Genomic DNA, 21,212 nt, shown 5'->3' on the forward strand with positions numbered 1-21,212 from the left:
GAATGAGTGAGACAAACACCAGGCTGAGTCGAAATCAGGGTTCTTTGTTCTTTATTACCGGATTGTAACACTTGCGACTAACAAAGTTAGTCGGAGAATGCATTCTGCCGTTATCAGCAAAATGGTGATTTTTTATACCCTTGGATACATGCTTAGAACATCATCATATCATTACTTGTCCAATGACTAAAACTGTTGCTATCCTTTCCCTGCTAGCTTCCTGCCTCTCAATCCATCAATGTCTCTCTTATCTTGTAAGTACAAGGATGCATTCTGTTACTCCTTAGTACTGGGTGACTCCTTCTCCGGTCCCATCTCATGATGTTTTACCTAACAGGAGTACAAGGACACCTCCCCTTCTTGTTACTGCCCTGTACAGGGTAACTCCCTACACATTCCCATCTCATGATGTTTTACCTTACAGTACCCCGGATACATCCACAGTGACCGGGGATACTCATTTAGGAGTGCTGAGCTGTGGCAGTACCTACTACAGTGTGGTATTGCTTTAAGCAGGACCACCAGCTATAACCCATGTGGTAATGGGCAAGTTGAAAGAGAGAATGCCACTGTCTGGAAAGCGATTACGTTTTCCCTCTGATCCAAAGGCCTCCCGACCGCTCACTGGTAGGACGTACTCACTAGTGCTCTATGCTCCATTCGCTCCCTCCTATGCACTGAGACGAATGCCACTCCCCATGAAAAGATGTTCTCTTTGCCGAGGAAACCCGAATCGGGAACAACCATGCTGGCATTGCTCACGGTTCTTGGTCCTGTCCTCCTGCAATGCCACGTCCGGTACTCAAAGAATGACATTCTGATTGACTGGGTGATGCTACTCCAAGGGAACCCACATTATGCATACATTAAGTACCCAGACAGGTGAGAGAACACAGTCTCAGTAAGGGACCTAGCCCAAGCCGGATTGGACCCAGCATCGCTCCCAACCCAACCTCCTCTGAATCCTTCTCCCCCAGGTCACATGCTTGAACAGAGCGATCAGCACCACCCCACCAGCGGCAGTGGCAACAACTCGGGCCAGCCTGTCAGCAACGCCATTGGGGAATTGAGCGAGGCGGTGTACACACCCAACGATCCCGCCAGCGACATGACTCCAGCGGCCCCAATCCCAGCACCACGGTGGTCGTGCCAGACGATCAGTCTCTCCAACTGTTACAGCCCCTAACCTCCCACCAGTCTTTCTCTCTCCCCCCTTTTTTTTTTTACAGCCCCTCCATTCACCCCGGGGTCAGTTCTCAAAGAAGGGGTGAATGTGATAGTACAGATTCTATCACTGATGTATATATGTGTATATTGTAGTATAGGATGGCTGTGATTGGCTGAGAGTGTAGCCATGCCTACTGGCAGGTCTTAAAGGGTTGATCCTAGCCAGACCCAAATCATTCTGGACTCGTCAACCTACATGTGATACGCTCCAGTCTTTTGTTAATAAAAGCCTTGGTTTGGATCAACAAGTCTTTGATTCTTTCGACGTGCATTACACACATCTTTACCTCCTATGGTCGCTGTGAGACCTGCTGAGTTCCTCCAACATTTTTTACTACAATCACAGCATCTGCAGACTTTTGTGTTTCACAACCAATGATTTGGACTTAGGCCCTTTACCTGATGAGTTTCTCCAGCACATTTGTGAACAACACTGAACCCAGAACTGATCTGGTTAAATTCCCTTTGCATTCTACCAAAGGTAAATTCTCCCCACACCCCTACCCCACTCATCCCCATCAACATGATTTATTGAAACATTAATTCCTCAGCCTTTTTCCTTATATATTTTCAGGTCATTAGCTGAATCAAACCTTCATTAATTAATGAAGAATAATTAATTAAGAAATCACTTCTTCCCCCCTCGGCCATGATTTCTTCATATTTTAATTAGTCAGTTGCATCTCATTTAATAAAGCACAGAGTGGAGCACTAGTGTCCCACAAGTCCACGTACCATGTCTTTGGGCCATGCTGTATGTTTTAAAGATGTTGATTAATGTGCATAAATGTTCTCGGACATAAAGAATTCCTCACACGTCAGTGACACAGTTTTTGAACAATGCACAATCCTCTGCCCTTCAGCCTGAAGATATTTTGACACATGTCAAAATGTGACTTTTAGACCAAGATTGTACATGAATACCAACTCCTGGCTTGACTTTAGGGTCTGTGATTCATGTGTTTGGACAGGGGACTATCATTAAGATTTTGGTAACGCTGCACTTTGGTCACATGCCTGTCTGGTGTATTGTGTTTAGTCGGGCATGATTTCTCAGGAGAGGTAGATTGGGTTAGATTTTCCCTACAGCAACAGTGGACAGGGTTCACCTCAGAGGAACTTGTAGTGGGCTCTGCGATGTCAGACTCCTTCTGTAGGGCATGCATGACACCCAGCAATAGTGATGTCATCACATTGGCTGAACACCTAATTACAATTATGAAAACTTTTAGAACATTTTAAACATTTAAAAATTGAAGTATATGAAAATATATATTTTTTTAAACAAAGGCTTAAATGTAATTTTTCTAAAAATATTGAAATTATTATTCTGAGGGAATTAGTATTCACATGACATGAATGAACACACACACATGCACACGCACACACGCACACACTGCAGTGAACTGGGATTCACTGGTAGTGTGTTGTGCTGATGACTGGCCATACCCCCATCTGCTCACATATAACCCTGGTCTCCCAACTAAACCCAGATCCCTTCTGAAGACTACTGTGAAACTCTTCCCATAGTTATAAGCTAATAAAAGCGTTTGTTCTCCCTCCAGTCGTGAGAGCTTTTATACACTCTACAATTTTATTACCTTATTCCCTAAATGATGGAAGCGCTACTCAGGCCTGATATGTTGCTAATAGACACTCTGTTCCTCGACGTGGCTGAGGAGTTCACATACTGGATAGACTACTTTCAGGTGTACCTGGACGTGACCAGAGACATCCTCCACACCAATGATCTTAAGAGGTCTGCAATCGTTTCAAGGGTAGGAACAAAAGGGTATGCAGTCATCAGGTACTGCACTATGTATGACGCTGCCATTGAGGCGTTGAAGGCTCAGTACCTGAAGTCACAAAATGAGGTCCTAGCGAGGCACCAACCCTCTCTACGTTGTCAGTGGCCGGGAGGGACCATCGATGACTACCTACTGGTTCTATGAACATTTGTCAAGAAGTACAGGCATGAAGCTGCTACAGGCCATGTTCGTGAAGAAGAACAGATCTGGTGTCTCTAGTCACAGGGGTCCATTCGAGATACATGAAGCAGCGACTGCTCCAGTTGGGAAAGAAGGGCCTGGCTAACCATGTTGAACTGGCCAAATCGTTGGAACAAGCCAAGCTCGAGAATTGCGACCTCAAACCAGTGAGCTCACTCACCCAGGTGACCCCTTCCAAGGACCGGCTGCTCCCACTACCCCAGCCCTAATGGCCGCTGCTTCACGCGCTAGTGAGCACTCCAGCACTAGGGAGTGCTTTTTCTGAGGCAAGACCCAGCATCCCCAATCTCACTGCCCGGCAAAAGACTTACTGTGTTCTAGCTGTGGCAAGAAAGGGCATTGGGCAAGGGTTTGCTGTGTGAGGGAAAGCCCTGGGAAGTCTGTGGCCTGCACCGCTCCCAGATATGATTCCAGCTCCAAGCCATCTGCCCTGAATTCACCTGAACCCACTCGCTGTGCTACATGCCCATGGAGGGTGACAGTGAAGAAATGGCGCGAGAAGGCTCGGTGGCCATCTTGCCGTGACCCAAATTCAAACTTGGCGCCATCATTATTGGAGGAGTAAGGAGGGTGGCCGTCTTGCCATGTCATAAGGTCGATGTCCTCCTTCCCAGGCAGGGCAACCCAGGACAGTGGGGGCCACTCGAGGGAGGAGAATGGAGTCTCCAGGGACCTGGCCTCAATGGTCCTAGATCAGGTCAGATCTCACCAGCTCAGCAACTCCATAGCGACTGTGAAGGTAAACGGACATTCCACAAAATGTCTGATCAACCCAGGTTCTACTGAAAGCTTCATAGACTCAGACTGTGCAAAAATACAGCCTAAAGATACATCCTTCCAATTATCACATATTCCTTGCATCTCATTCACATTTTGCATGTATTCCACAACATTGTATAGTATATCTGTCATTTGAAGGGGGGGAGAATTCTGTAAATTTCACCTGTATATAGTTGATGAATTGTGTACTCCAGTGTTGTTGGGTCTGGGCTTCCTGTGTCATCTCAAAAGTGTGACCTTGGAGTATTCTGGTCGCCTCCCCCGGTAATTGCTCAGAACAGAGAGCCCCTAAAATCAGAACCCACATGCAGCCTCTCCACACTTAATATAGACACCCCCCCCTTCCCGAATCTGTCCTCAGACTGCAAACCTATTGCTACCAAGAGCAGGAGGTGCAGCGCAGCAGACCGAGATTTTATAAAGTCTGAGACACAATGTCTGCTTGACGAAGGTATCATCGAACCTGCACCAGCTCATGGAGAGCACAAGTGGTAGAGGTAAAAGGGGAAAACAAGTCCAGGCTAGTAATTGTCACATGGATGCATACCCCCCTCCCTCGAATTTTGGACATGGTGAATGATATCACGCAGTATTGGGTCTATTCAACCATCGAACTGAAAGCTGCTTATCACCAGCTGCCAATCCATTCTGAGGACTAACGGTTGTCTCTATTAATTCTGTAGGGTCCATTTTGGTATTACTAATGGGGTTTCTATCTTTCAGAGGCAGATGGACAGAATGGTGGATGAGTATGGGTTGAAGGCTACCTTCCCCATGTCGATAATGTCACCATCTGTGTCCACACCTTGGAAGACCATGATGCCAACCTCCAGAGTTTTCTCCATGCGGCAAAAGCCCTGAACCTCTCTTATAACTCTGTCAAGTGCACGTTCAGCACTAAACGTCTGGCTATTCTTGGCTACGTGGTGGAGAACGGCATCATTGGCCTCAATCCCAATAGGATGTGCCCCCTGTTAGAGCTCCCCATTCCCAAACCACAAAGACTTTGAGGAGATGCCTAGGTTTTTTTCTCATATTACGCCCAGTGGATCCCTCAATACGCTGATAAGGTTCAACCTCTCTTAAAAGCCACTAAATTCCCCCTCTTGGCTGAAGCTAAAAATGCTTTTAACTACCTCCAGAACCACATTGCGAAAGTCGCCATGCACGTGGTGGACAAGAATGTACCTTTCCAAGTGGAAAACAACGCTTCAGATGTAGCCCTGACCGCTACCCTCAACCAGGCAGGCAGGCCAGTTGTATTTTTTTCTCGGACATTACAAGGCCATGAGCTCCGGAACCCATTGGTGAAAAAGGAGGCTCAAGCCATTGTAGAAGCCATTGTAGAAGCCGTGAGGCACTGGAGACACTACCTGGCTGGTATAAGATTTACGCTCCTCACTGACAAGCACTCAGTTGCATTTATGTTCAATAATGTCAAGAGGGGAAAAATCAAGAATGACAAAATTGCTAGGTGGAGGATCAAGTTCTCCACCTAAATTATGATATTGCCTATCGTCCAGGAACCCTTGATGACCCTCCAGATGCCTTTTCCAGAGGAAGCTGTGCCTCTGTACACACCGGAAAACTGCGGTCTCTGCATAATGAGCTCTGCCATCCAGGGGTTACACGCATGGCTCATTTTGTCAACGAGTGCAATCTGCCCTACTCCATGGAAGACGTCAGGGAAATGTCCAGGTCTTGCCAGGTCTGCGCAGAGTGCAAGCCACACTTCAGCTGCCCGCAAAGGCGCACCTGATTATGTCATCCAGGCCCTTCGACCGACTCAGTGTCGATTTTAAGGGACCTCTCCCCTCCATGAGCGGGAACTTTTTCTTCCCCTCTATCATTGATGAGTACTCCCGCTTCCCGTTCACCATCTCAAGTCCAGACACATCCACTTCATCAGTCATAAAGGCCCTAGACTCCATTTCGCCCTGTTTGGGTATCCCAGCTATATTCATAGCAACCAGGGCTCATCCTTTATGAGTGACGAGCAATGTCATTACCTGCTGATGAGGGGATTGCATCCAGCAGGACTACTAGCTACAACCCCCGGGGGAACAGGCAGGTTGAAAAGGAGAATGCCATGGTCTGGAAGGCTGTCAGACTGGCCCTGAAGAAAAAAGGCCTTCCAGACTCACGATGGCAGGAAGTCCTTCTTATGGTACCCCATTCCATCTGGTCGCTACGATGTACCATGACCAATGCTACTCCTCACGAGCTCCTATTCACTTTCAAAAGAAGGTCAGCATTGGGAAGTACAATCCTAATCTGGATCACCACTCCTGGTCCAGTCTTTCTCAGGAAGAACATGAGGAGAAACAAGACCGACATCCCCCCGGTGGAAAGGGTGAAACTGCTATGTGGAGTACCCAGATGGCAGGGAGGATACCGTCTCCATCAGAGACCTGGCACGTGCTGGAACAGAGGGTCTGTTGCCTCAGGTGCCCTGTGAGCCATGGAGCTCATTCTCGCCACCCCCTGTCAGGGCCTCGGGGGGATCTAGTTCATGAGCAAAGTGCATCCCCCTCCTCCATTAAGCCAGAGACCCAGCCCAGCTCTCCTCCCTCACAAGGGGACCAGGAGACCCAAGGAGTCCAAAGCCATCAGGATCTCGAGACCCCCGGACAACTTATATATGTAAATTTGTAAATAACTATATTTTTCAACCATTTTTTTCTGAACTGGAATTCACTGGTAGTGTGTGGTGCTGATGGCTGGCCCTGCCTCCTGGCTCTGCCCCCATCTGCTCACATATAACCCTGGTTTCCCGCCTAAACCCAGAACCCTTCCGAAGACTACTGTGAAACCCTACCCATAGTTATAAGCTAATAAAAGCATTTGTTCTCCCTCCGGTCGTGAGAGCTTTTATTCACACTACACACACACACACACGGGTGCACATGCACACACACACACACACACTTATCTTTTGGGGAGTCCAGAGCAATTAACTGGCACCATGCCATCAAAAACCTAATTGTATCTCCTTCAACCAGAAGTAATGATTTTTCTCTTTTACAGCAAAACCAATGCATAAAAAATGTTTGAGGTTCACATCGAGTCATGAATCCATACTGATTGCAACAGATTGTGGAGACTACAGCCTCACATCCTTTGGGGCCAGGCATAATTGACAGCATCTTCTACATTTCTGTCCTTAACTGTGCCTGTGCAGACACTGCTAGCTGTCATCAGTTCTTTGTGCTAATGAGAATGAACACCAGTACTTTTCTCATTAATGAAAACTTACCAAAATATTACTGAGTCCCAGAGTGGTATTTGGACAGCTTGCATGCACATGTTTTGCTTTCTTTGTAGCTTCCAAGATTGCAGGCACACTGATAGATTTAATTTTTAAAGATAATTCATGATCACAGCAAATGAGAATCTATTTCCCAGGGAAGGAAATCCAAAATAAGAGTATACATGTACAAAATTTCAAACCAAAATAAGTGCTAGAAATAGACAGTATTTATGGAGAGGGAAAGCCAGTTGTCAACCTGAATTGTTAACTTTCTGATCTGCTGAGTATTTCCACTATTTTCTGTTTACATTTCACTAAAATATTGCAAGGTTATTAAAGACCGACTAGATACCACTATTTTTACTGAAAGGTAGCAGACGTCTTCAATACAATACACAAAAGAAATGTACATGCTTTCTGGAGCTTTAGAAACTGTAATGGAGAGATTTTTGTTAAAAAAAAGGATATTGAGAGATATGACATTCAGAAAGGTTGGAACAAAGGTTGTGATCAATTGAGACACTCCAGCCTTTCAATGAGATGGTGACTGGTCTGAAACTAGCTTAACAAATCCAGTTTTCAAACACAAGTCATAGAAAATAGAACAGTGCAGAAGAGGACTAGGCCCATCTGTATTGACCACAATGCCAATGTAATGCCATCCGCCAGCACATGTTTCAAATCCCCCTATTTCTAGCCTGTTCATATGCAAAGCTTTAATGAAGCATATTCAGCAAAAACCATCACACAACCTCATGCTCCAAGATACTGTGGTCAACATTCCTATCCTCACAGGTACCAAGTCAAATCAGAGGAATGTGGACATTGACAGTGCACTAGGAGGTCATTCGATCCCTATGGACAAGATTGACAAAAACAGATAACCAATCTAATCCCATCCCTCCCACATACTCCAGGTTGGATACACAAACTGCCTGTCTAAATGTGTTCCAGAGACACACAGCACCACCTACCACCCATTTCCAACACTCCTATTTTCCCCTCATTCTCATCAGCTCAACCACCTCTCCCACCCCTCATCAGTTCCTATCACTCCCCTACGCACCAGAAACAATTTATCGTGACCAATCAACCTATCATCCATGGGATGTGGGAGTAAACCCATGTGATCACAGGGGGAACATGTAAACTCCATACACACAGCACTGGAGGTCTGGATTGAAACCAGGTCACTGGTGCTGTGACACCACAGCTTGACTAACTGTACATCCAAGCCACCTACTTGTTATGTTATTTATAGAGATAATTTAAGGGTCTTTTTTTAAACCAAGTCTGGTCAATTGTTCAATTAACACCAAAAAGCAAGCTTTCACCACTAAAAATAAACACAATGCTGCAAAAAAAATACTTTATCCAAAGTAATCAGTAAGTTGAATTCAAATTCAATAGACTGCCAACACTCCTGCTTTATACAAAGGTTTACCTTGTTTCTTTGGTCAGTTCACCTCTGACTATCTGTTCTCTCGCCTCCCACTGTCCCTCTTAACCTGTCCACACAGTCTGGCTCCTCAGTATCATGCCTTTCCAACCTTGCTAAGGCAATGAAACAGTACGACGGTGCAGAGAAACTATAATCCAATTGAAAGGCACCACTTGCCCAAGAGGCTGAAGACCCTTCTCACGTCACTACACGAATTCAGAATGATGTCAGGTTCTCCAAACAAGAATAAGGAGAAAGCCTTTAAAACTGTTAATCAGGATGTGTTTAAACCAAACACTGGAGAAGGTGCTGAAGGAAGACACTCTTACAATATTTAGGAAGCATCTGGACAAGTATTTGAATTGACAAGCCAGAGTAGGCTACACACTAGGTGTACTGCTAGATGGGATTAGTATAGATAGGTACCCATTCATAAGATAGTCACCTTGACCTAGTGTGCCAAAGGCCTTTCTCCTTACTCTCTGATTCTGTAACTCGAAAGCCCTTAGACGATGCACTATACTGCCTAATAACCATCATCGTGACTCTCCATTCTCTCACAAATTCTGCCAAAGAGTTTCTAATTATTCATTTGCTGCTTCATTATTGCCAGCCTCAGTGAGAAAGATGGCATCACATCCAAAGAGGATTTTCCTGCCAGCCTCTTTGGAGGAAGTGATTGATGCCCATGCATATGCCAAAGTTTGCTGTTGTCACCGAATTGGGTGCATTGGCTCATTCACAAGAGGCCTCTGGTGTTGTTTACCTCACTTTTACTCAGTTTTCCCAACGTTAATGGCCAGAGTTAATTTGCAGCCCTGAAGCAAAAGCACGGTTAGTGTAATGGTTAGCACAGTTCCAGTGACCCTGGTTCGAATCCAGCACTGTCTGTAAGGAGTTTGTATGTTCTCTCATGTCTGCATGGGTTTCCTCCAGGTGCTCCAAAGACATATGGTCACACGGTTGTATTTGGGTTGTGCTGGCTGTTACTGTGCTGTATCTCTAAATTAAAATTAAATTTAAATTAAAAATAAATTATTTTAAAATTCAGCATAAATAGCAAGGGGTTATTTTCCTCAGAAGATGATCAAATAGCAGGGAGATGGATTTAAAGTCATGAATGGAATGATTGGAGGAGAAATGAGAAAAGAATGTTTCACCCAGAGGGCCGTGGTGGCTGAAGGTCATTGTGAAAGTGTAGTGGGGACAGCAACACTCGTCACATTTATACAGTGCCTGAATATTACACTTTCTTTCAGATTTGTTGATCCAACGAACTTCAGAAGCAACCAATCCTCCCCCCACCCCCACAACCCAGACTGCATCTTCCTCAGCCCTCTGCCTCTTCTTTCAACCACCCCTCCCACCTGCATTCATCTATCACCTTCAAACTTGTGCTCAACCACCACCCCCGCCCCCCCCCCCCCCCACCGCTCTCCCTCCTGTTCCCCCACCACTATTTTCTTGGGCCATCTGCCCATTTCTTGCTGTTCCTGATGAAGGGGTTTTGGTCCTAAAAGTCAGCCGACTATTGATTTAGGCAGATGCTGCCTGACCTGCTGAGTTCCTCCAGCACTGTGTGTTTGCTCCAGTTTTCCAGTGTCTGCAGTCTCTCTTGTTGACCTCTTACCCCAGTTCTTGGCCCTGGCCCACTTTCCTGCCGTTGTCAGACTCTTAAAATAAAGTTACCATTCCTCGCTTAACACTGATCTCTCTCTGTGACCCTGCATTCTAAGCTGTGTAATTAATTGCACGGTTGGCGTAGCAATTAACGCAACACCTTGACAGCGCCACTGATCGGGAACAGGTTTCAAATCCCATGCCATCTGTAAGGAGTTTGTACGTTCTCCCAGTGTCTGTGTGGGTTTCCCCAGGGACTCCAGTTTCTTCCCACGGTTCGAAACTTACCAGGGCTGTAGGTTAATTGGGTGTAAATTGAGCAGCACAGACTCATGGGCCATAATAGCCAGTTACCGGGCTGTAGGTCGAAAAAAAAATTTAAAATTGTAAACATTATCATTCTAAACTTACCATGACAGTCAGGGATACAAATGGATCAGATCACATTCACCAAGAATCACACTGTTTATCAAGCAATCAGTTCTCCAAATGTGCCCATAATATATTTAACCTAAGTGATAAATTTTGTCACTGCCAGTACACAGCAGATCTCAGCTTCAGAATTTATATAGTGTCTTATCACTTCACAGAATACCTCAAGGTGTTTCACACCACTGCAGGTTCTGTTATACTGTTGGGATGAATGCTAGCTGCATACCCCATCCAAAGGAGAGGGCTGAACAAGATGTCCCCCATCCCCACTCTGGGAAGAGTAATGAGGCATCTGCAGCAAATAGGCATCAGGCATTCGTGTGACACTCCGCCCCCAAAAAAACTTTGACAGCTTTTGACTTGACACAAAGAGGATCAGAGAACCATCTCTGAGACTTTACATTATTTTTAAATGTCAAAAGATTTCTGTAAATAATTTTCAAAGTACAGCAACCAGCAAAAAAATTGCAGAAAATAAATGGGTAAAAAGTACACAAGTTTAATATTGGTGCACCTCACCATTAGTTTGCCCATCATGCAACACGCAACTTCAAGCAACTGGAAAATTCATTTATCTGGCATTTATCAATCCCCATGAGTGCTGGATACCAGGAGTTTTACTGCAACATATTTTAAAAATACATTTGACAAAAAAGCACATGAATACACAAAAAAATCATGTAAAATATTTGAAAAACCAACTTCCCCATTTGCTGCTAACCTTTTCCCAAGGATCCCCAGAAAAACAACCAGCATCTATGATCCTATGTCGTATCCGACTGTCAAAACAAGTTCCCCATTATAATCAGAACTGAAAATCCCAGAAATACTCAGAAGATCATCCAGCATCTGTGGAGAGAGATGGGAGCATTGTTGGAACTGTTCAATCCTACTGCATGGGCATATTGCTCCTCCCACTGAATCATCCAACTTTAAATGTTCCAAACCCTACAGCTGGCCAGTACCCAGCTCAAATCATCACACAAACCAACCTCCCCTCCACAGACTCTAACGATAAGGAATTTATTCTTGTGTCTATTGTACAATGTAAAAATGCACTAAAATCCTTACTCTATCTTCAACCCCTTCTGCCAAAATATTAAACGATGCATCCCATCCCGATAACTATCTCCTCTCCCCCAAACTGTCAGATAAAAGTTACGTGTTTGAAAACATGCACCGCCAGATTCAAGGACAGTTCCTTTTTTGCTGTTATTAGTATGTTGAATCGACCTCCCATCAGTATAAGATGATGCATTACACAGTTTTAACTTTATTTTTCTCTTTAACATTATTCCCTGCACTTTTGTTTAATGTTACACCACACCCTGCACTTTAGTTTTATTGTAAAACTATATTTAATTCTTACACCCTCTGCTGTATTATATGAAATAGGTTGAACAAACAAAGAATTGCTGGAGGAACTCAGCAGGCCAGACAACATTCATGGGTAGAAATAATCAGTCATCACTCTGGGTCTGGACCCTTTAACAAGACTAAGGAGGGTAAAATTCTAAATGTAAAGAGTAAGAAGCTGGGGGGCACAGAGGTAATAGGAGAGATGGTTAAGGGACAGACTGTTGCCAGGGGGGAGGAGAAAAAATAAAGAAAGGGGACATTTTAATCCAGGGTCGGTGCTGGGGGGGGAGGCATCTGCGGGCATTGCTCCCCCCCCAAGCAAGTTGCTGATCCCCCCATATGCTCGCGGTCATTGCTCACTATCAGATCCACCCCCGCCTCTGCCCGCATCACTAGCATCTAGCTTGATGCATGCTAGTGACTCTCCCAGCAATAAAAGCAGTGCTTTCATCTGCTACATTGGAGGAATGGAGGACTGTAACGTTCATCAGCAGGTCATTACTAGCATCCACCCACACACACCCCCACCTCCCCACCCCGATGAGCGAGTTTATGAGTGCTGCACTGTGCCCACCCCAGTCACGCTAATGTCCCCTCTCTAACACTCGTTCTGGCGCCAACTCTGTTTTAAACAAGTGGAACCAGATGGGGGTGGGGTGGTGGGGGGGGTTACCTAATATTAGAAAATCACGTAATATTCATAGGTAAGTAAAACATGAAAATCCGCAAACTCTGTGGATGAAGTAAAAACACAAAATGCTGGAGAAACTCAGCAGTGTCCTTTATATAGCAAAGGTAAAAATAAATAACCAACGTTTCGGGCTTGAGCCCTCCATCAAGGTATGGAAAAATGTTGGCAAGCATCCGAGCAAAAGAGTAGGGGGGAGGGGTGGTCGCAAAGATAGGAAGTGATGGGTGGAGAAGAGAGGGAGGGAATAGCAGCATTCAGGGGAGAAGGGATGGCTAGGTGAAGGGAGGGGAAGGTGAGGGAGGAGAACTGGAAAGGGGAGGTGAGGAGGCAGAGGGAAGAGGAGAGCAGGTTAGCAGAAATCAAAATTTTTCATCATTGTGTGCTTAATAACAATCTGAGTTGATGGGTGAGGTAAACCAAACAAAATACTTCACTGAACACAATCAAACAAAATAAACAGGGTAGGGGGAGAGAGAGTGACCACAGGAGTGGAGTCTGCTCCTGCAAGTTCTTGATTCAACTAATGTGCGCGAACTCCATGGTGCACCGATGCAAATATGGTGGCTGCAATGTGATTGCAGCAGGTGCGGAGCAGCCGATGGCAGCGGCTGTCTACATCGATGTTAATGTTGTCCAGGAGGAATATGATGTGTCTTTGCTCAAGTTTATGTTTGGCCTCACTCTGACAATGGATGGGCTGAGGACAGACATCACTGTAGGTATGGCTGTGGTTGGGGTAAGGGAGAGATGGATAGAGTCTGCAGTGGGTTCAGGGAAAGGAGAGGGGAGTGTCAGTGAAAGAGGGAGAGAAGGGGAGGGAGAGAAGAGGGGAGGGAGAGAAAGGAGAGGGGAGGGAGGGAGGGAGAGGAATGAGAGGGAGGGAGGAAGAATGGGAGGAGACGGGAGGAGGGAGAGGAGAAGGAAAGGAGGAGGCAGAGAAGAGGGGAGGAAGATGGGAGGAGGAAGAAAGACTGGGGTGGCCTCTCAGTCATTCATTCAGTGACACTCACCAGCCACACCAGAGTGCCACTAACTTAACTGACTCCGGGTACTCTCGGCGAGCTGCTTTAATTCAGCCCCCACCCCCGAATCATCCTCCACCTTCCCACCAAACTATGGGATTTTTAACATCTCTCTGACCAAATTGGACATTAAAAATCCCATAGTTTGGTGGGAAGGTGGAGGATCGCACATGCCGCAACAGCAAATCTTCATGCCAGCGCTGCCAGCTCTCAGAAACCACCGCGCGCACCACCCTGGCAGTGGCCAATGACGACTGGCCCACAGTCGCCAGCTTCACCCATGCAGACCTGCAATGTGTGAAATGATAAACTGAGACCAGGCTCTCCTTTACTGAGTAGACTGAAGCCGAAAGACTCGGTCCCCCTTACCTTCCGGGTCCTTAGGCTTCAGCCTACTCAGCTTAATGGTTAATCCACCACGAACCTCGCCACTCACTGGCCCCTAAATCGTTTGCACATGGACCATTTCTGCAGCAAGCAGTTTCATGGACCCGGCGAGGTCTCAAGGAGAGAAGCCCAGACAGCAACAGCTGTTGCCGTGGGCACTAAAAATAACCCTTCTCACAAGCTCCCCATGTACGACCAACGGAACATACTGAGGAGAGAGAGAGAGAGAGAGAGAAACAATTAGAAAAGAAAGTGCTCATTCCCTTCCAAACTACTGTAAACGAACCTTCCAGGGAAAGACTTTCACAACTCTCTTCACTTAGATCACGGGGAACTTGGAAGCTTCCTTTGAAAACAGCCACTAACGGATCCGAGCAGGCAGAGAGCACACATAGAGCAGGAGGAATGCGATAAGGATTGACCAGCAGACAAACACATACACAAGTGTGATAAAGCAGTCAGCAGCTGACTAGACAGAACTCTATGCTATAAATACCCTATTTGGTTGCACATTTCGGCATCCGATGACTGTCACAGGCTGGACTAGGGACAGGAGTTGTTGAGAAAGGAGAAGGAGGGCAATGAACAAGGGTAAAAGGGGAAGAAGATTGGGTTAACCTCACATCACTGTATGCTAATCACCACCAACTGGGAGATAATTGACCTATTTTTACTCATGGAAATTGTGATTGATAACTAAGCAAGAGTTTATTTTCAACTTTACCAAAGTTTCAACACATTTCATTTTTTGTACATTATCAAACATTCAGCATTTAAACAGCACTCTTTCTTTAAAGTGATGATTTTCAGTAGATGTTGATCAATAACCCCTTTCCTCTTTTTTCATTACACAGATGGTAGTTGTTAATATGACAAGGGGCAGAACATTGAGGTCCAGCTTGTGATCAAAACCTTGGTTAAAGAGATAGGCTTCAAGTGACAGCTTAAAAGACAGATGGAGATGGAGACGCTGAGGGAATTCCAGAATTTAGGCTATTGGGAGCAGATGACATGACTGTTAACAGTGGAGAGGTTATAATGATAATGGGTTTATTATACATACAGATGCACCAAAATTATTATGTGCTGCAACTACACAGGTTTGTAAGATACACCAATTACAATAGCATTCATTAAATTACCCAGTGGTGAAAGAGATAATGAATAAAAGGGCAGGGAGATAAATAATCACAGTTACAGTAGTGTAAAAAAAGTATTATTTCAAATGAGCAGATAATACTTTTGGTGGTCTTGTTGTTTATGTTTAAGGTAATAAGGAGGTTCAAGAGTTTTGAACCCAGAAGTTCTAGACATCTGCACCTTCTACCCGAAGTTGTGACCAGGGTAAAGCGGGTCCTTTGTGACGTTGCCTGCCATTTTTTTATTTATTGATGCAGCACGGTAACAAGGCCTTCAGGCCCACCAGCCTGCACTTCCCAAATACATTCATGTTTTGAGGCAGTGCCTCACGTAGATGTCGTCAGAGCCTGTGATGGACTTGGCTACGTTTGCTACTTTCTGCAGCCTTCTGTCGAATCTCTAAACCAGGCTGCGATGCAATGACTCACTGTGTTTCCCACAGTACACTTGGAAGCTCCTGCAAGGAAATGTTGCAAGCCACAGAGAGGCTGACATTGAACTTGACATCACCCATCACCTCACAGCTTCGCAAAAGAACCACTCCCTCTGCAATGCTCTGGTCCTCTCTTCAAAGCACTCTGTTCTTTCAGGCATATGGAACCTGAAATTCCCTTTCCCCCAGGAAGGGTTCAGGGATCAGATTCTCCTTCCAGGTGAAGCAGCAATTTAATTGCACTTCTTCCAGTTTACCAAACGTTCCATGCACTCAACTCTTCAGTAAAGAAACCAAACACAGGCTGCAGGGATATTTAGTAGAAAACCTCCATGAGTTGATCTTAAGCTTCCAGTTACTTGTCACTCCACCCTGCTCCATCTCCAACCCCTGCCTCTGATCTCCAACAAATCTCCAATAAAATGAAAGAATAGCACCCCATTTTCTGATGACATCTTACAACCCCCAACTATTTCAGATAATCGGCCAAACTGGTCTTGCACCTCACATTGCAGCATTCAGATTAATGTTCCTGCAATTCTTGCAGTATTCCAGACTTTATTCTTTTATTTGCACCAACTGCAGACACACCTCCACCACCTTCCCTCAACCTCCACCACCACAACTTGCATCACTTCATCACACCTGGTCTTCTCCATCACATGGACCTTCCCTTTACTCTTTCTGCTCCTGGTTCCTTGATCTGGTGTAAAATCTCACTGATGTCTGTCTACCTGTTTCCAGTTCCGATGAAGGGTCATGGACCTGAAACATTTCTCCTGACCTATTGAGCATCCCCAGCATTTTCTACTTTTATCCTTTTACAACCAATACCAACCACATCCTGATAGTGGACCACCACCAAAACACAACTGATACTCAGAATTCGAGTCATGGAGAGATCCTTTGGTCCAACTCATTTGTTCAGACAAGGAGATAAGCTAACTACTGTTCACTGTGAAATAACTACTGCAGCTGTTTTATCTTTCACTATATCTAAACTGTCAACTGTTCAGATCCAGACAGTCTCACACCAACATCACTAAGGAGCAAGGATCCCAAGCATGTTGCCACAGGGGCCGGCATTGAACCTCTTTGACTTGTTTTGTGAGCTCACAGTTGATTTGTAACCTAACCCCATGAAGGCCATTTCACCTCTCCCTCAAATCCTTTGGAGAGCATAAATAAGATTGAGAGTAGGTCAAATGGGGAGAAAGTTACTGACTTGATCTGCTATGCTTTTTGTGCCCCTAGGATCAGTGCTGAGTCCACAAAAAGGACTGTCTGCACTATTCCAAGTCACCTTTTTGCATTGGATTACAGTGAATATTATCTATCCTATATGTTCATTGTCTCTTTTAATTTAATTCAATTAGCTTACTATTACAATTTTTCTTTTAAGCCCCTGTTCGACTGCAACAAGAATTGTGTGCATGCAAAAATTGTACAATGTGTATGACAATAAACTCATGATTATTATTGTTTGACACCTATAGTAACAATTTGGATGACAATGCAGTTAGCATGGTTAATAAGTTTGTGAATTACACCATTGTACAATGTGTATGACAATAAACTCATGATTATTATTGTTTGACACCTATAGTAACAATTTGGATGACCATGCAGTTAGCATGGTTAATAAGTTTGTGAATTACACCATGGTACAATGTGTATGACAATAAACTCATGATTATTATTGTTTGACACCTATAGTAACAATTTGGATGACAATGCAGTTTGCATGGTTAATAAGTTTGTGAATTACACCATTGTACAATGTGTATGACAATAAACTCATGATTATTATTGTTTGACACCTATAGTAACAATTTGGATGACCATGCAATTAGCATGGTTAATAAGTTTGTGAATTACACCAAAATTGGTATCATAGTGGACACTGAGGAAAGTTATCAAAGACTACAACTGGATTGAGATGAACTACATAGAAACAGACAATTGTTATGTTTAAAAGATACAGTATTTAATCAGATACATGGATATGAAAGATTTAGAGGGATGTGGGCTAAAAGCAGGCAAATGGAACTTGCTTGATTGACATGTACAAGCTCTGCTGAAGGGCTGAGAAACTACAACTCGATGACGTACCTGGTCAATCTTACACATATACACATAGAAAAATGTTTGAGGAACTCATCAGGTCCCACAGCATCCATGGGGTAGAAATAGTCTATCAACATTTCTGGCCTGAACCCTTTATTAAATCTTGATAAAGTGCTTCAATTTGAAACATTGACTGACCATTTCTACCCACTGATGTTATCTGACCTGCTGAGTTCATTCAGCAATTCTCTGTCTGCTGAAGATTCCAGCTTTCGTGTTTCTTAACTTTCCACGTGTTGGTGTTGTACCTGTACATGCTGCTTGTGCAGAGGTGGAGCTAATTCTGGAATGCAGGCATTCAGTGTGACAGCTAGGAAATTGTTTGGTCCCATAAGTTCTGCTGCATCCATGGGAATGTCACATAGGGTGCCTGGAGATGAACCACCTTGACATCTTCATCAGCACTTCACACCAAACATGGTTCCAAATGGCTTGGCTGCCTGGAGCTCAGTTTAACGACCCTATAATTATTCCTTCAATTGCCAGATTCCCGATCAAATCTAGAAAATTCCTGAGTATATCTCCTGAGCCTGCAGAAAACTATGATTGGAACACCTTGACACTAAAGCCCAAAGAAAAATGCTCACACAAAAGTTGATCAGATGACCACCACAACCTTTATAATAAAAGCTTTTGAATACTGTGTAATCTGCATTAAGTTGATGTATTTAATCCATTCCCAGTATCCTCTCTTCTACAGTTCCTGATCTGAACACCTACCCTTGGCAACAGTTGCTACCCAGGGCCTGCACTGGAACACGCCTGCCCAAAATATCACTGCTGCACAGTGATTGAGGATGTCAGCTGGAGGAATTCTTTCTTGATTTGTAACCAACTAAACACTAGCGAAGTCAGGGCTGGAAGAAATAACATTCATGACTAAATAATCATATCTTATAATAGCCTCAACCCTTAATAACATTAGACTATTTGCTATTCCTTCACTCTGAGCCCTGAGAATGGCATTGAAAAGAATTAGACCCAGTGACACAGTAGCATAAGTGACAAATATCAAGATTAATTTTATATGGACATATTATGTGCATTTATCTAGGTGACAAACCTTGCCATTAGGAAAAGTCAGACAGTGATAAAGCATTTTAATTATTTTTAAGTGGTGAGTGATACATGCCTAGAATGTAAGCATTTTTTGGGAGTGAAAAGAGTAATTTTCAGCAAGCAGGTCCTTTTTGTAGTGACCAATTCCCTGCTGTGGACAATATCTCCATCCTCTATCTCTTTCTTAAGTAGTGATCATTTATAAGATCTTTTGCTCTTCACATCTTTTGATAAATTATTCTGCAAACCTACTTTCCTGTTTTTAACAATATTTTCTGGTTTTTCCTTCAAATAATGACACAGAAATCTGAAAGAGACAGACTCACTGGAAGACCCAGCCTCAAGTGAAGCTATACGCTCATACTTACTATTTTGTTGAATGGAGAACAACTGTGAAGGATCAAGGTAAATATGAGGTCATTAACCTGACTTAATTGAGGTTAATTCCATGTTTCAATTGTTCTAATTTTTTCATGTTTAAAATTATACAATTAATTGATTTTTAATTGTTTTTGAATGGCCCTGAATGTTAAAAAGATTCAAAGTTTGGAGAGAGTAGCTAAGTCAGTTATCTTTACCTCAACTGCTTCTTGAGAAGAGCTCATTTAGAAGGGCCATGCCAATGAAAGTTAAGATATCTGTCAGGATATTAATGGATCCTCAAAAGGTAAGTGTGTACTTGTATCAGTTGTGGTGAATGAAGTCAGCAATAAAATGGAAAAGAGAGGTATACTATCAAACTTTGTGATTCTGCAGTAGATGACCTCACTTTAGTCACGTCCCAAAACATTAACTGACCATTTCTCTCCACGGCTGCTGCCTGACCCACTGAGACCCCCAGTTTCACTGCATTCACTCAAGGTTCCAGCATCTGTAGCTCATGTGCTTTTTTTTTGTCCATGTTAGAAGTATGTATACTGTGTGATAGAATAGATAAGTTTTTGAGAGATAAATTGGGAAAGGTTTGTTAGAGTAGGTTACATACAAACACTTTAAAACAGATCTTATTTAAAACACTGGAGCTCTGCCCCATGCCAGATATATCGGCTCCACAGCTTTTGCAAGAGTTTTGAAGAGTTCTCAAGAGACTTCACTATTGGATTGTTATTTACAAAAGGCAACAGATGAAAGATCTTGTTGGAGCCGCAGATTGTCTGGAGATGTTCTAAGAGGGTCATGTGGTTTTGCAAGCAGGGAGAGTCAAACAGGCTTTCTCTCAGAGGGAGGGAGAGAGAGAGAGATCAATTCTACAGTGTTACAGACAGAAACAGCAGTTGGGACTGGAACAGGACAAGCTGGCAAGCTTGTGGAAAGCCCCATTTGGAAGATGGCCTGGTCAACACCCTTGTGGTTCATGCAAGAGGAGAGGACTGGCTGTCTAATGTTTTACTTGGAATAAGAGAAACAAATAGGAACTCTGTGGTGATCTGAAAGAAAGAGGTTATCATCTGGAGAACCCTGAAGTGGGTAAGTTTCATCAGCAAGACACTGGAGTGGCTTATTAAAAAGGAATCAGTTGTGGATATCCTGGAACAACAAATCTTTCTCTGAAAGCTGACAAGAACTTTCCTGAGCGGTAACCATTTAACTTTCAAGCACCAAAGCCTGGTGAACTTTATAAATGTTAAATTCTGTGCACAGTGTAAGAATTGCCTACAACCAGTGAACTTGGAGGAATGAGAAATAAGATTGGACTGTGAACCAAAGAACTTTTCTGAACATACACACACACACGCACTTAGAATTAGAAGGGGGTTAAGTTAGGTTAGTTAAGTTAAAGTGTGATTCTGTTTTCATGTTTAAGGATCATTAAAAGCAAGTTTTGTTTAAGTAACCATTTGTCGGTGAATATCTATTGCTGCTGGGTTTATGGGTCCTCTAGGCCTGTAACAACTGAAGGGCTACTCGAAAGATGGCAAGATTCCACAATGGAATCAGACTTGCAAAGCTCTACATTGGAACTGTCCTGGCATTCAGGACAACATTTCCCTTTCAAACAGGTCTAATGAAGAGAAGGATAACTTTGCCTCATTTGTAAGATAATAAGATGTGAAGGGTTGAGAGGACCAAAAAAAAACAAGCCTTTCTGCATTAGAGAAAGCAGGCAGCAGCAAAGTCTGCCATCAGGTTTTAAATCTCTCCCCATCAGGAATTCATTCTGACTTCAGAAACAGAAGTCAGGAGGGAATTGTGAAACACAGCTGCTATCAGTGATCTACCATCACACAGAGAGCC

At 43.9% G+C, this 21,212-nt stretch overlaps 2 protein-coding genes across 7 annotated transcripts in view; one reads left to right on the top strand and one right to left on the bottom strand.

Moving 5' to 3' along the window:
* The window catches only part of LOC138761090 (unconventional myosin-XVIIIb-like), a 260,108-nt gene extending 245,459 nt beyond the window's left edge, over window positions 1-14,649 (bottom strand). For all 4 annotated transcript variants that reach the window (XM_069932681.1, XM_069932680.1, XM_069932679.1 and 1 more), the window contains exon 1: window positions 14,505-14,649. The gene's annotated coding sequence lies outside the window, so the exon portion shown is untranslated. The remainder of the gene's footprint in view (window positions 1-14,504) is intronic.
* The window catches only part of cryba4 (crystallin, beta A4), a 38,152-nt gene continuing 30,436 nt past the window's right edge, over window positions 13,497-21,212 (top strand). For 2 of the 3 annotated variants that reach the window (XM_069932688.1, XM_069932690.1), the window contains exons 1-2: window positions 18,846-19,035; window positions 19,281-19,382. The gene's annotated coding sequence lies outside the window, so the exon portion shown is untranslated. Of the gene's footprint in view, window positions 13,529-18,845; window positions 19,036-19,280; window positions 19,383-21,212 lie in introns of those variants that run through there. The other variant, XM_069932689.1, reaches the window with a different exon arrangement.

Source organism: Narcine bancroftii, chromosome 4 (assembly GCF_036971445.1).
Source record: "Narcine bancroftii isolate sNarBan1 chromosome 4, sNarBan1.hap1, whole genome shotgun sequence".
Classification (NCBI taxonomy): domain Eukaryota; kingdom Metazoa; phylum Chordata; class Chondrichthyes; order Torpediniformes; family Narcinidae; genus Narcine; species Narcine bancroftii.